We start from the raw sequence: 15,563 nt of genomic DNA, 5'->3' as shown, positions 1-15,563 counted from the left end.
CATATACTACAAGTCTGCTTGTTTCCATAACTCTCGAGGCCATCACTTGGCCAAATGCTGGGAAGTCTCCCCCCGGAGATGGCTGGGAGAGCCAGGTTACACACAGTGGCTCCAGTGACAGGCTGGATAAGATAAACCCTGCTAGATGGTGCTGATAACTCACATGAACACCAAAGTGAAGGAGACACACAACTTGGCACAAGTGGCTATAATTCCCTTTAAGTATCTCCGGGTTAAATGTTCCAGACAGTAACCTCCAAGTCAGGTACTTATAATTAAGAATAATCCTTAAATGTTATAAATCTAAGCAGATATATAGAACATATCTAGTTATAAAAAAATTAATAAAAATGAGAATAATATTTATGAGTTTTTAAAAATGAGAAAGCAATACTGTCAACAGTTTAATGATGAACTGTCCACTGGTGCGATGCATCTGAAAACAAAGCAGCAACATAAATATGAACTATTAAAATGTTTATATTCTTTGGGTTACTAAATCCACCTCACAATATCAATCCAAATTAAATGATCAGATTTGCTTACACATATTTATATGAAGATATATAGCAAAAAGAAAGTGAAGAAGCAAAGTTATTACAGGCTCCCCCCAAATAAAGAAGTGGCTTAAATAAATTATGTTCTTATTAAATGATATTTGATTTAGCCAATAAATATTGCTAACATTTTTGATGTATAGGAAGTGTTCATAACATAAGGTGAAGCAAAAAAGCATGAGACAAAATAGAATACAAAGTATAGTCTGGAAGAAATCCTGCCAAATGCTGACGGTAATTACTTTTCAGATGGGGGTCCCTGTTCAAGGGGACTCCCTGCCCTGCCACATCTGGGAGGTCAGGAAGCAAAAGGGAAAATTCCTCCTTCCTCTGCTTTCCCTTCTATCCAGGCCCCTAACACATTGGATTATACCCACTGAAGAGAGCTTTCTGCTTTACTTAGTTCACAGATTTGAGTGCCAATCTCATCCGGAAACACCCTCACAGACACACCCAGGAATAATGTTAAACTGGGTGCCTCTTGGCCTCATCAAGTTAGCACGTAAAGTTAACCATCAGGGGTTATTAATTACAGAAGCAGACATTACGTAAAAGCAGGTGCGGAAGGTAAATAATGGAAGTTCAACCTGTATCAGAAAAGTCATAAAACTAACCCAATACCTGCTAAAATGTTCAGTGTTTTATTCCATGAACTGGGATTATTTCGGTGTTTATTCCGTGGACCAGGATTATTTCAGTTGGCCAAACAGAAGAAGAAATAGGCTATAACAATTAAATAGCCACACAAAATACAACTTACAATCTAGCTAATTACTTTCTATTGGTTCTTACACAGGAGTGAACTTTTCATGGAGGCCAATATCCAGAAAGATCCCCAGAAGCAAGGCTATTGCTGCAATGGAGTCAAGGCCATGAGTCCCAGAGTAAGAACCAGACACAGAAAGACCACCTGCATGCAAACACAGAACTCCAAATCTAATGCTGGTCATGGTTGAAGAAGAAAAGTGCCACCCACCTTTTCCTTCTAGATCAATTTTTAGTTGACTTTTTTGTCTTGGAAACCTTTTTCTTTTGTGAATATGTAATGGTGGACTATTTGTTTTAATTCTCTTTAGCTGGTTTTCGTGAACTAATACTAATAAGGAGCACACGAAATTCTGGGGACAGACATGTAAATGACAACGCGTCCTTGCCCCACACAGTGCACATTACCTCGCACACACGGAAAGTCTGTCGATTAATTTGAGATGACCTTGGTCCTACCATTTAAGTGTAAAAAAGTGCAAGATCATGGCTCCGTCTTACCCAGGTGAATTCTCACTCAAGTGTATTTTGGACCAAAGCCCACAAGATATAAGTATGCCAGTCTGAATGCAGGTGAGCCTGCGGCCATGTGTGCCAGCTCCAGCACCACGTCTCTGGCCTCCACATGCCAGCTCCAGCTCTTGCTGATGACGGGGATTTGGCATGCCATTTAAATCAGCGTCTCCAGTTCCCTCCATTCAGCACATGGAAAGTTCTCGCAGCCTCTGCACATGGTTGGCGCTTTGCTAATATCACACCTTGGTCAAGTCAGCACCTCAAAGCCCTGGGTTCAAAAGATGAGAATTGACGTGGAGAATATGGAGTTCAAGGTCAGGTTTTAGCCTAGTTTAAACTATCTAAACTGGGTTTAAACTCCAGCTCTTCTGCTCAATGCTAAATTACTTGGAATACTATAAGCCCACCTTCATCTGTAAAGGAAGAATAACAAGTAAACGGGTTACAATGAGGACAAAATGAGATAATATCTGTAAGACACGAAGAACAGGTTAGCACATAGCATGTGTTATCTTAGCTGTGAAATCCAAGCTAAGGGTTACTCCTGAGTTGCTATATTGTGTAACTATTAACTATAAAGAGTATAAGAAGAAATAATTGCTTCTTGGCTACTGAACTTCAAATTTTTAAGTAATAACATAGATATTACAGACTTAAATAGAAAACAAGAGTTTTTGTAAGCCCAGCCACAGCCTAAAAAAGCAGACATTTCAACAAATGGAACATCGCCACCAATCTTATTTCTGAATTTAATCTTCACAGGAATTCTAAATCAATAGCAGTGGGAGTAATCCTATACAGTGTACATTAGCTCTAAACCTCTCATGTCTGTTCTTTCCGAGAATAACTATATCCATCTCCAGAACTGTTCTCATCTTACAAAACGGAAACTCTGTCCCTGATAGGCAATAACTCACTGTTCTTTCCCTCTGCCATCCCCCGGCAGCCACTGTTCTACTTTTCTATCTCTATGAATTTAATCGTTCTAGGTACCTCATAGTGCAAAATCATACGTATTTGTCTTCTTGTGACTGGCTTATTTCACTGAGGGTAACATCCTCAAAGTACATCCATGTTGGAGCAGGCATCAAATTTTGTCCTTTCGATGACTGAAGAATATTCCATCATATGTATGTAGCATGTTTTGTTTACCCACGCATCTGCCGCTGGACACCTAGGCTGCCTCCCCATGTTAGCGATTTTAACGCTGCTGTGAACGTGGCCGCACAAACATCACTTTGAGACTCTGGTTTCAATTATTTTGGGTTTACACCCGGAAGTGGAATTGCTGGATCGAGTGCTAATTCCATATTTATTGTTTTTGAGGGGCCACCAAACGCAGCTGAGTGATTTTACATTTCCACCAACAGTGTACGATTTCTCCAGTTCCAATTTCTGCACATTGTCATCACTTGTTTCGTTTTCTGTTGGTGTTGTTGGTTTTAACTGTAGCCATCTTATGTGTGACGTGTTAGCTCACTGCAGCTTGGATTTGCATTTCCCTGATGACGAGTGATGTTGGCTACTGTTTAATGTGTCTGTTGACCATCTGCATATCTTCTATAAAGAAATATCTTTTCAAGTCACCTGACCATTTTTTAATCAAGTTTTCTTATGTTGATGAGTTTTAGGAATTTTTAGAATATGTTCTAAATATCAATCCCTTATCGGATATATGATTCACAAATATATTCTTCCATTCCGTGGGTTGATTTTTTACTGTTGATAGTTTTATTGATGCACAATTTCCTTTTTCTTTTTTTTTTTTTCTTTGTGAGAGAGAGAGAGAGTGGGAGAGAGGGGCAGAGGGAAAGAGAGACAATCTTAATCAGGCTCCACACTCAACACAGAGCCCAATGCAGGGCTCAATTCCAGGACCCTGAGATCATGACCTGAGCCGAAATAAAAGAGTTGGGCAATCAAGGGACCAAGCCACTCAGGCGCCCCTTAATATACAATTTCTTTTAATTTTCATAAAGTTCAATTTGGCTATTTTTCTTTTGTTGCCTATGCCTTTGGTGTCTAAGAAATCACAGCCAAATCCAATGTCATGAAGCTTTCACTCTATTTTTGTCTCAAGATTTTATACTTTAGGTCTTAAATTTGGGTCTTTGATCCACTTGAGTTAATTTGTGTAAATTGTGTTTCTTCACTAAATTTTAAAAATTATTTTTTTGTGAATTAGGATATGACCAGTGTATACTTTATTATATTTTTAACTCCAAATATTCAACAAATAAAGATTATCTTGGAGCTAAATGAAGATTATAGTTCCGAACTCCTTTATCTGACTTTTCAAAGGGTACTTCACCCATCACAAACAATTCTTCCAAAGGAAAAGATCTTTTCCAGTCAAAATATTACATGTCCACAGTAAACCATCAAAGAGAACCACAGGGTTTATTATGATATATAGGAGTCCTTTGAACCACCTTTACATGCACGTTCCAACCCCCATTCGAGAGGCAACCACTTTCCTCATTTTTACTATTATATTCTGGCTTTTTTCCCCCTACTTTTTAAATACTATGCTTGGAATACTCCTTCTTGATTTATCATTATAAAATATTACCTATCGTCTTTTTGTTCTGGCAGAGAGATGTTCCTCTCTCCTGTTCTCTTTATGTCTTCTCAAGATTGTTAAGTTACCATTTTGTGGCACCAATAACATGTGTTTATATTACTATGACTATTAATTATACTTTTTTATTATACTACTCATTGACTGCTAAGCCAAATGTAATGTGATTACATTTACTTTCTCATAACACTGTTTTTCTTAAATACTTTCTTAATTTTCATTGCCTAACTTTTCTATTAAACTACAGTTTCTTTCACAAATGCTCCAACTGATCTATTTGCCCATCAAAATATTTCTTAATGTTCAAAACCAGTTCTTCAAGGTATATGTCTATTTCCTACCTTAAAAGCCTCCCAAATATAGCTGGCAAGTTCCAGCAACGACTTTGACTTTTTGCTCCCCAGGTGATGGTACCGAGAGCCTCCTCCCCCTCCTTCTGGCACTGGACACTTGTGTGCTGAATCTCATCTTGCTTTTTTTGTGGCTCACTCCAACTGTCGCTGAAATAAAAAATTCAGTAGCGTTCTAAGAAAACCCTACATATTTAAAACTGGGTTTATTCTTACTTCTCACTTGACTAGAAATTTAGTATGATGTGGGTAATTAACCTAGGTTGAAAATGACTTTCTCCTAAAACTCTGAACTAACTTCTGGATTCTAACGTTACTATTGAGATTTTTTTTTTTTTTTTTTTTTTTTTTTTTTTTTGTCATTTGGATGACTCTCCTGTGTTTGTACATGACGTTTTGTTCCCCTTTTCTTTTCTTTCTCTCTTTGAACTTTTAGGGCGATTTTATTTTGCCAGATATTCTGATAGTTGGTGATAACACCCTGGTGTTGCCCTTTTCATTCATTACACAGGATACTAAGACACGCCAATTTTGAAATTGTTCATTCTGAGAGATTATATTTCTTTATTTCTTTGGTTATTTTATTACCTATTATCTCTATTCTAGTTGCCATTACTGGATATTCTTGGCAAATTATTTAATTCCCTTATCCTTATCCAATGTTCACATTGCCCATTTCTTTGTGTCTGGGTTCCTACTTTTTGAAAATTTTCTTATGTTTATTTTTAAAAGTTTCTATTTAAATTCCAGTTAGTTAGCATACAGTGGGAAATACACTTGCTATGATGAGCACCAGATGTACGGAGGAGTTGGGTCACTCTATTGTACAAGAGAATCTAATATTATACTCTCATGGGGTTTTTTAGCCTCTGTATTTAAAAAAAAAAAACAGATATTGTATCAAAATGTCTTGTGCCCCTTTTCCCTTTGTTTCTTAAAAAAACAAAACAAAACAGAAAACATTCTATTATTGTTTCAGTGAGGGAATATGCATTCCAATCTCTTAGAATGTTACAGAACATTTTCCTTTCAATTTTTTCCTCCTAACTATTGTGTTTTCTTTGTTATTTCGTGTGTGTGTGTGTGTGTGTGCGCGCGCGCGCGTGTGCGCTCTTTACTTATTACCAGCAAGATCTGGCCTGCGTGAGGCAATGGACGCTCTGGGCTCAGGGTATGTGTATGATGTGAAGAAGAGATGATGACTGGGAGACTGTTTTGAAGGAAAGGGGAGGCCTTTCTTTTTTTCTCTCTCTCTCTTTCTGGAGGCCAGACCCAAGAGTTCCCCTCAGATTTACTTCCGGATAGGGGTAGACGTTGTAAAGGAGTCATGGCAAGCTATGGCCAAGCTGCCAATAAGATCAAGAAATTCTTGGAAATCTAGCCGCCCTCAGAACTGAGGTCCAGTTTCTTCATTACGTGGTCAAGGACACCAGGGTCCTTATGGTTCTTTGTGAAGACAGCCAGTTCTGTATTCATGGAGATTAGGATTGTAAGAAGTAAGGGAGATGATTCATCTTCAGAAATAACAAGTAAAATCTGTGCTTTCTAATTAACAATAAGTTTACAACCTATTGGAAATATGTATGAACCCCCCACAACCGCCGCAATATCCCAAACCTTTAGACACTTCACTTTCTGGTTCTTCTTCCCCTCTCCTTTTCATGGACGTATTTGCACAGGCTTCACAATGAGCACGCGCCAAAGAACAGAGGGAGGAGGGACCGAAAGGCTCTGCATCACCTCAGGGAATGTACACTTGTTCCAAGCAGACTGCTTGTTGCCTTACATCGGCACAGGCGACGTCCAGGTAAGACTGTACCCTCTGCAGTATCAACAATGAGGAACCGGGGGAGGGACTTGCATTCTGGGAGATAAATCATCTTCTGTAAGTGCCCTGAGTGCGCCTGTCCCTCAGACACCTGCTCTTGCAAGAATGTTGATTCAAGCCTCGCTTCACTGTGCTGAATCTCTGCATCCCTCCTTGGACTGGTTCCGTGGGCTAATTTCTGACAGGAGCGCTGTTGTTGCGTGTGGGATTGTTGCCCTCCTTTCCAGCACGCTTCTAGAAAACAGTAATCAGAGACCCCTCAGTCTCAGTAGGGCTGGACGTTTTTGCCATGTCTGTGTGGAGTGGGCGCAGAGGCTACGGCAGCACTGTGAGCTCTGGGTGGTGAACCTTTTCTGTTTCTTTTTTATTTGGCCTTTGTCTTTCACGTTGAAGGCTTTCCTTAAATGTGATACTTGGCCTCCATTCTTATTTAATTGCATGGCTCTACCAACCTGATTGGAAATCCTGGCAGGAAACAAGAAGTCTACTGATTAGTTTCATTCTAGCTGTTAAAAGGTAATCCGTAAAGGGTTCAGCAAGAAAGCACTGCTCGAGCTGAAACCTAAGAGATGAATAGATGTTTGTCAGGAGGCCAATGTAATTAGCAAAGAGAAAGACATTTATCTCCAGAACTTAGCACACTGCCTGGCCCATAAGAAGGATTCCATGACTATTTAATAAATGAATAAATCTTAAGTGGCATGAGAGATCATGGTTTACTTTGGGAATTCTAAGAAAATTCTATTTTATTGTAATTTGGATTGGTTGACAATGAATTCTTAGTGTACTTTTATCAAAATATATCTTATTCCTAATTCTTCATTCTTAAAGGATATTTTCGTTGAATATAGAATTACAGATGGACTTTTCTTTCTTTTAGAACCTTAAACATGCTATTCCATTGTCTTCTAGCCTAGCTAGTTTCTGATGAACAGTCCATAGTTATTCTGAACCACTGTTATGTGTACATAATGTGCTATTTTTCTCTGGTAGTTTTCTCTTTATCTTTGATTTTCAGCAGTTTCTTATGATATGCCTAGTAATGTCTTTGTATTTATCTCAGTTGTGGTTTGCTGAAATTCTTGAATCTGTGAATTTGTCTTTCACCAAATTTGAGAAGTTTCCAATTATTTGTTTGAATATTGTTGTTCATTCTCTTTTCTGTCATTCTGAAACTTCAAACATGAATTTTATGTTTGTTACTGTCCACCATCTAGTCACATTTTTATCATTTTTTCCCTTTATTTCTTCTTCATATTGGATAATTTCTATTTGTGTGTCTTCAAGTTATCTGACTCTAATCTATCATTTTCATTCTGCTACTTTAGTACATACATCCAGTGAATTTTTTCTTTCATGTATTGTATATTTGATTATAAAATTTCCACTTGGTTTTTGTTCATATTTTCTGTTTCTCTACAGAGATTTCATATTTTTCATTTGTCATGAGCTTGATTTCCTTTGCCTCACTGAGTATAGAGCAACGACTTCACAGTCCCTATCCTTCCAATCTCTTCATCAGCTTGATATTGACCTCTTCTGGGTTATCTTTTTTCTTTGATAATGGATTCATTTTCCATGCTCCTTCTATTTTGAGTAATTTTGGTGCGTATCCTGGGCATTGGAATATTATGCTGGGGAGATTAGATTCTGTTATAATCCAAACAGTGTTGGGTTTTTTTTTTCTTAATTTAGCAGGTTAACAAGTTGATTTGACTCAAATTACAAACTTGTTCTCAACTGCAGTGGACAGTGACTCGAGCATCAATTTAGTTTCTTAGACCTACCTGCACTGAACTTCCCACACATGCAAACCAGAGACTTGGGCTGAGGTTATCACCAAACCAGGGCCTGCCTCTTTAACTTTATTTTCTCCTGGATTCACCTTCACTTCCCAGTGGCTGTTTCTAGCCTGAGACCTTCCTCAGGCCAGAAGGACAATGAGATTTCTAATGAAATTTTAGGCACTCTGCACCATACTATGTTCATGGCCTTTCCTTAGATCAAACCAGAAAAATGGGAAACTTACCTGGTGCCAATAACCTCTGATATATTTTGCTGCTCTGAAACTCTGCAGGCATTTTTAATTATTCTGAGCTTTCAAGTAGTTGGCTTACGTATTATGTTCAGAATTTGAGGTTTCTACAGGATGTTTAGTCTGTTTGAAGTTTTCTCTGCCATACCAGAGGAAAAACTTGGAAATAACTTTTCTTTTTAAATGACATTTTGCATATTATTGCAAAAGGCCAAACAATTTCAATCAAATACAAAGAAAGAAAAGCTCACCTAAAATCTCACCATTCAAAAACACCCCTATTAGATTGGGGTAACACTCTTACAGATGTGTGTGCATGTGTGTGTAGATAAAGGATAGATATTAGATATAGATAGATAGATAGATAATAGATAAATTGATTATAGATAGATTATAGATAGATGATAGATGATCGATAGATAAATGATAGATAGATAGATAGATAGATGATAGATGTCGCACTTTACCCTAATGCATTTATACTGCAGATATAGCTGAATATGCTTGAATATACTTTCTTTACTCAATAATATGTTAGAAAAAGTTTGTGTATTAAAAAGTATATATAATAATTTTCAAGTACTGTTTTACATAGTTTCATTTTCTCTTATTTATACACAAAGGAAAATGAAAAGGCAAAAGCCGTAACAATGTTCTCTCCCCATACTTTGTCTCTCATCCTTTTTTTATTTCACAAATACTCATCACAGACCTACTATTTCCCATTTACTCCTATGGTCACTAAGAATAGAGAAGGATTCCTAATGGGGAACTTCGGGGTGAAAACAACCAAACAAATAAAAATAATTTAGTATGGTCGTAGAGTGGCTACAAAATCGTCATGTGATACTGCATCTCAACGGAAGTGCAGACCTTGTCAAGCTAACAGGTGCATCCAGGGCTCTGGGGGAAATTCACCACCTCACAGCGGCAGCCCGTGCGCAGGTGTGCAGCACAGGGAGTAGCAGTGAAATCCAGGAAGGGGCCCAGCTCCCGAAGCTGCAGGATTAAGAGAGCAGTGGCCCCTCTCTTGTTGTGGTCAGGGCATGAGGACCCGGCCTTGTAGTGGTGGCTTATTTGATGTGACCTGACTCGCCAAACAATCCCCCTACCTGCTCTTGAATACTTGGCTATCATCGTGAGGCTTTGCAGGAGGCCAGCTGGCAGGAAATCAGCCTTGGGCAGAGTAGTTCTCATGGTTCAGCCTAAAGTATTAGGGAATGCTTCCCTCAGCATAAAATTTATGTTCAAGAGAATGCAGGAAATTTTTAAATTGAAGCAGATGATAAGTAGAGCATAAGAAATAATGTCCAAGTAGATAAGGATTTTGTGATCATTCTGTATGAAATAAAACAAAGCAATGGGGCAATGAGTGATGTGGGGAAATGGAGTGATGGTATTCTCGTGTTATTTAATCTAGAGTCAGTCAGGAGTTTTGTTTTAGGAAGCATACCTGAGGCAAAATATGAATGATGCAGGAGGCAGCCATGTAAAGGTCTGGGGAAAGTGCTTAGGCGGAGTGGGCGTTTTGAGGGAGAATAGACCTTACATACAAGGAAAGGCAAGGACCTGTTTGGAAACAGTTGCAATAGTCCAGATGACAAGGGGCGGTGGCTGTTGCGTGGACACAGTGAGATCATATTCGGGTTAGTCTTCAGATGAGGAGACAAAGGACTTTCTTGTAGACTAGATATGGAAGATGCAGAAAGGAGGGACGGTGACAACTTACCAGTTTCCCCCCTGAGCAAGTGGAAGCGTGTGCTGTGTGTTGAAGTCGGAATGACTAAACAAGTGTATGGGGCAGGCCTAGACGGAGTGGGTGTTGGAGCATCAGTGATTCTGTTTCAGACTTTCTCAGAGTGGCGTGTGTTCTTCTTGTTGTTTCTTTTAATGCGTATTTTTTTTTATTTTGAGAGACAGAGAGAGAACACACACACATGTGAACGTGAGCAGGGATAATACTACAAACAAGAACGACTGAGTCTATTATAGATCATCTATTTTCTTTTTTTTAATTTTTTTTAACATTTATTTATTTTTGAGACAGAGAGAGACAGAGCATGAATGGGAGAGGGTCAGAGAGAAGGAGACACAGAATCCGAGACAGAATCAGCACAGAGCCTGATGCAGGGCTCGAACTCACGGACCGCGAGATCATGACCTGAGCCGAAGTCAGCAGCTTAACCGACTGAGCCACCCAGGCGCCCCTAGATCATCTATTTTCAAGTCAGCACACACGTCTAATTAATTTAAACGGCCAAAGTGATTCTGAATATCAAATACCCACCAAATTAGTATATGTGTATAAAGTCCATCTTAATTTACAATGGGCATTTCCCCAGAATGAAATGTAATTATGTTGACATAGAGCTATAGTTTGCTAATCGTAGAGTCACTCTTTCAAAGAAGTGCCTAGCTGCACACCACCTTTTAGACAGGACAAGAAGTGTCCGTGGGTGGGCAGGAACCCTCCTTGAGATGTGAGTGTGCTCCGTGCTGGCTCCCTTAACCTTGATCCTTCAGTTTCGTGACCATCTCCCCAATTGTCCCGTGAGCGTGTGCCAGGAGCTCCAGTCCATGAGGCCGTGATGAGGTCTGCGAAGATAGAAGTACTGACATGTGTAATACCTTCAAGGCCGAAATATCACAAGCCACTGGTCCTTTTTCCTGCTCTCCCACACCCTGTTTGGGCTGGCTTGCTTCTCACATCTTGCAGGCATGAGTCTCACTTGCTGGTAGTTGTACACCATATTTGTCATTTTCTTTCCTGTTCCACTGAGCTTGTAACTTGACACTAATGACCATGAAATCCACGTTATTATTTTTAATTTTTTTAACATTTATTCATTTTTGAGAGACAGAAGCAGAGCGCAAGCAGGGGAGGAGCAGACAGAGAGGGAGACACAGAATCTGAAACAGGCTGCAGACTCTGAGCTGTCGGCACAGAGCCCGACGCGGAGCTCAAACTCACAAACTGTGAGATCATGACTTGAGCCGAAGTCGGATGCTCAACCGACTGAGCCAACCAGTCGCCCCCATGAAATCCATGTTCTAAAAATCACAAAACTGCACAGAGAAAAAAACAGCTTATTTTAAACTAAAGCAATAATGGTACATAATTTACTGCCTTGCAACAGTGGGATTTTAATGAAAGGAAACCCCCCTGGCCACTAAATCTGATATGTTTCCTTTATACTTTGGCTTTTCAAAATCTTTAACAAATAGGATTTCATGGAGGTAGGGTAGGTGTTGTTCACAATGCTGTCCTGGGATATATTAGTTATAGCCTTTGACTAGTCAAAGAAGTAGATCAAACCTTACTTTTTGCAAGGACACTAAACTTTTTTTTAATGCTGAGAAAGTTTGGAAGAGACTGTTTCCTCACATGCTGTAAGGAATCCTCCCTCCACTGGAATATTTAGACAGGATGGTGAAATTTTCCTTTCCATTTTTTTATCAGTTTCAAAACAAAGATTCATTTCTAATATAATATTCCCCCAAAATATGACTGGTGGTTTTTAACACTGCAGTCAAAATCTGGAAATAGCTACACATCAACAAGTTAAACTTTAAGCTCCGTGGTTTAAATCTGATTTCAACACATTTCCACACTGGAATGGAACTTAATACTGCAGCGGAATATTCAACTTATCAGGAGCATAAAAATGACACTTTTCTTGCAGAAGCATGTAGCCACCCAGAGACTTAAAGTGTGGTCATGTAGAAAGGTCACATGGTCATATTATGGAAGCACGGATGCCTGTCACAGGGCGTCCAGCTTCAATGCCACCACGCAAGGAAAACTTCCCAATAGTTAGACTTAACAGAGGCCATGAACCGCCTTAACAGGCAGCGGCTCTCCCCCGTGAAATTGCTTTAGGAAACCTTGTGCAGCAAAACAGAAGTTTGTCATGGTAACCTTAAACAAGTTCTGGATTAAGTTCCAGTTACATTTCACTGATATTTGTTTAGTGGTGAAAAAAAAGTCTGTGTGACATTTGTGATAGTACCTAATATCCTGATGTCAATGTCACATCTCCCACTGTATGAAGACCCCCAAATGAAATGTCTTATAGTTCTTGATAAATAAATAGAATAAAGGCCCACACACTTTAGAATGAAAATTAAAGTTTTATAGTTCAGAGTTCTAATATTGGAGACTTTTCCAAAATTTAAAATTTTATGATTTACTTAAATATAAAAATAAAATTAAAAACTTCTGACTTGAGAATACTATTAAGAGAATGAAAAGACAAGCCATGGAATGGGAGAAAATATTTGCAAAACATATCTAAGAAAGGATCTGTATCTATATACAAAGAACCCTTAAAACAACAATAACTAAACAAACAACCCAATTTTAAGTGGGCAGAAACCTGAACAGAAATCTGCAAGATACGCAAAAGTGTGCAGATGAAAAATGAGTTTGTGAAAAGATAATCAACATCAGCTGTCACCAGGGAAATACAAATTCAGACAGCAATGAGATAGCACTACACACTGTTAGAATGACCAAAGTCCAGAATGCTGACAACAGCAGGTGCTGGTGAGGGCGTGGCCCAGCAGGAACTCTCCTCATCGCAGATGGGGACACAATGTGGTGCAACCACCATGAAGACAGTTGGTGGCTTCTCACAAAGCTAGAATAGTTTTATCGTACAATTCAGTCATTGTGCTCATATTTAACCAATTGAGTTAAAAAGTTATGTCCACACAAAACCTACAGACAAATGTTTAGAGGAGCTTTATTCATAATCTCTGAACAGAAGCAATGAAATTGTCATCAATAGTTGAATGGATAAACAAAGTGTGGTACATCCATGCAACTGGACATCTCTCAGTTATAAAACATGTTACCAATTCACAAAAAGATGTGGAGTATCTGCAAATGTATATTCCTAAGTAAAACAAGACAATCTGAGAAGGCCACATACTATATAACTCCAACTACATAAGATTCTTGAAAAGCCTAAACTATGGAAACAGTAAAGTGATTGGTATTTGCCAGGGGATTGTAGTCAAAATAAAAATTGTCTACAATTCCTATTCAGCAGCAAATATGTACATAGAGATGGTGAGGAAATATATTCCATGGCCTGCAGAAATATAAGGGTTTAATTGACAACATTTGATGATTTCATTGATGCTAAATCTCAAAACACACAAATTTTAAAGCTATTACAATTTTAAATGCCTAGTGTTACAGACTGAATTATTAGAGAAATTACTAATTCACAATCTGTGTGTGTGATTTGCACAGGAAAGAATAAAACATCTCCTTTCCCATTCTCCACCCCATTTCCTAAAGGCCAAGATATATTTCTGTAGATTGGGGCTCTCTCTCTCTCTCTCTCTCTCTCTCTCTGTCACACACACACACACACACACACACACACACACACAAACAGATTTGGGAAGAGTTATGTGGGAAAAAGCAATTTGCTTGTATGACTCTCACCAAGGTCCTTCCTGGGAAGACCCAGAATAATCTAAAGCATTAAGCTGGACTGTCTACTGGGAAAGCCAAAGGAAGGTCTTGAGGTGGAGTTTGTCAGGAGAGGGGAGTTCGTATCAAGACTCCCCGCAGTCTAAGCCCTTGTCAAATGCCATTTCCCAGATGGGTTCGCGTGGCTGCGGGGCCAGCATCTGACTGCTGTGGAGTCTTGCAAGGAATATCCCTCCCACAAGACCAGGGGCAGCACCCAACCAAAGAGGCACCGCCGGGCAGGCATAGCACAAGAAAGGGGACAATGTCAGGAGGGCTGGCAGAAGTGGATCCTGCCGGCTTGAAGGTCACACACACGTCCAGTGCTCTCACAGAATCGAGGAACCGCTGTGAACCGGGATTTCCCACATCTTGATATGTGGGACCTTCTGCTAGATACGATTTAATTTACACAAAAATATATAATCCTCTTGCATTTAAACATTGTGGAATGGCTAATGATTACAACCTGGATGTTCTTGATTCCGAGACCCTATTAACTGAAACTTCATCACCGATAAACTTAGGTTTTTCGGAACAATAAGAGACCACATCATAGTAAGTGCAGAGCATCAGTTGTAAGATGTGTCCTGACTTCAGAAATATGGAAACATGAAAAACTATGCCTCAGAATGGAGGACATAGTGGTTAAACTATTTAGACAGAATTTAAATATAAAATTAATAGTTTATGAAGCTTCTTCAAGTTCCCTCAACACATGTTGAAAACCACTGACTCCGGTGATGAGAGAGGCATCCAGCCTCTCAAATATCCAAATATTACCTTTCTCTGGGAGCCAGTTTGTTGGAGGTGAGTGAGTCTGACGAAGAGGAGGGGTCCTACTGGGAACCTTGAGTACCTGCCTTTGCGCTGGGATCCCGGCCACCAGGGGGCTCCTGGAGACTGCAGGGGAAGGACCCAGGCCCAGGCAGGAGTGCAGTGAAATCACAGTGCACACCCGTCTGCCAGCCCCTGTGGGCGGTGGCCGTCCAGAGCCCTCAGAGCCACTGGCACACCATACAGTATGCAGAGTTACCACATGGTATGAGAGAAAGAATATTATATTATTAAATAGAAGATTAGGTTCTGGTTTCAATTTAGCCACTGAAAGATATTTCCAAAGCTCACTTTCCTCCTCTGTGTAAGGGCACAGTGAGAGTTACCCTCTCTCCTGTTTCCCGCTAACAGAGCTCCATCACTTTCCTGCCCCAGCGAGACGTTAAATAGGAACGATATGGTAAGTATCTGGTCATTTTCTCTTATCCAAAAACTTCAAGAAAACCAAGAAAGATATAAGAATTCCCAAATAGCTTTTTTTAAAGTACAATATCTTCATTTGTATAGAGAAAAAGAGTCCATTTTTTTTTCTCAAATAAAGATTCGGTGGCACTTTATGGCATTGAAAAGTAGTTAAGTGGCTCCTTCAAAGAAAACATCAAAATGTGA

Source organism: Panthera tigris, chromosome A3 (assembly GCF_018350195.1).
Source record: "Panthera tigris isolate Pti1 chromosome A3, P.tigris_Pti1_mat1.1, whole genome shotgun sequence".
NCBI lineage: Eukaryota > Metazoa > Chordata > Mammalia > Carnivora > Felidae > Panthera > Panthera tigris.
Note: the sequence above shows the minus strand (reverse complement) of the source record.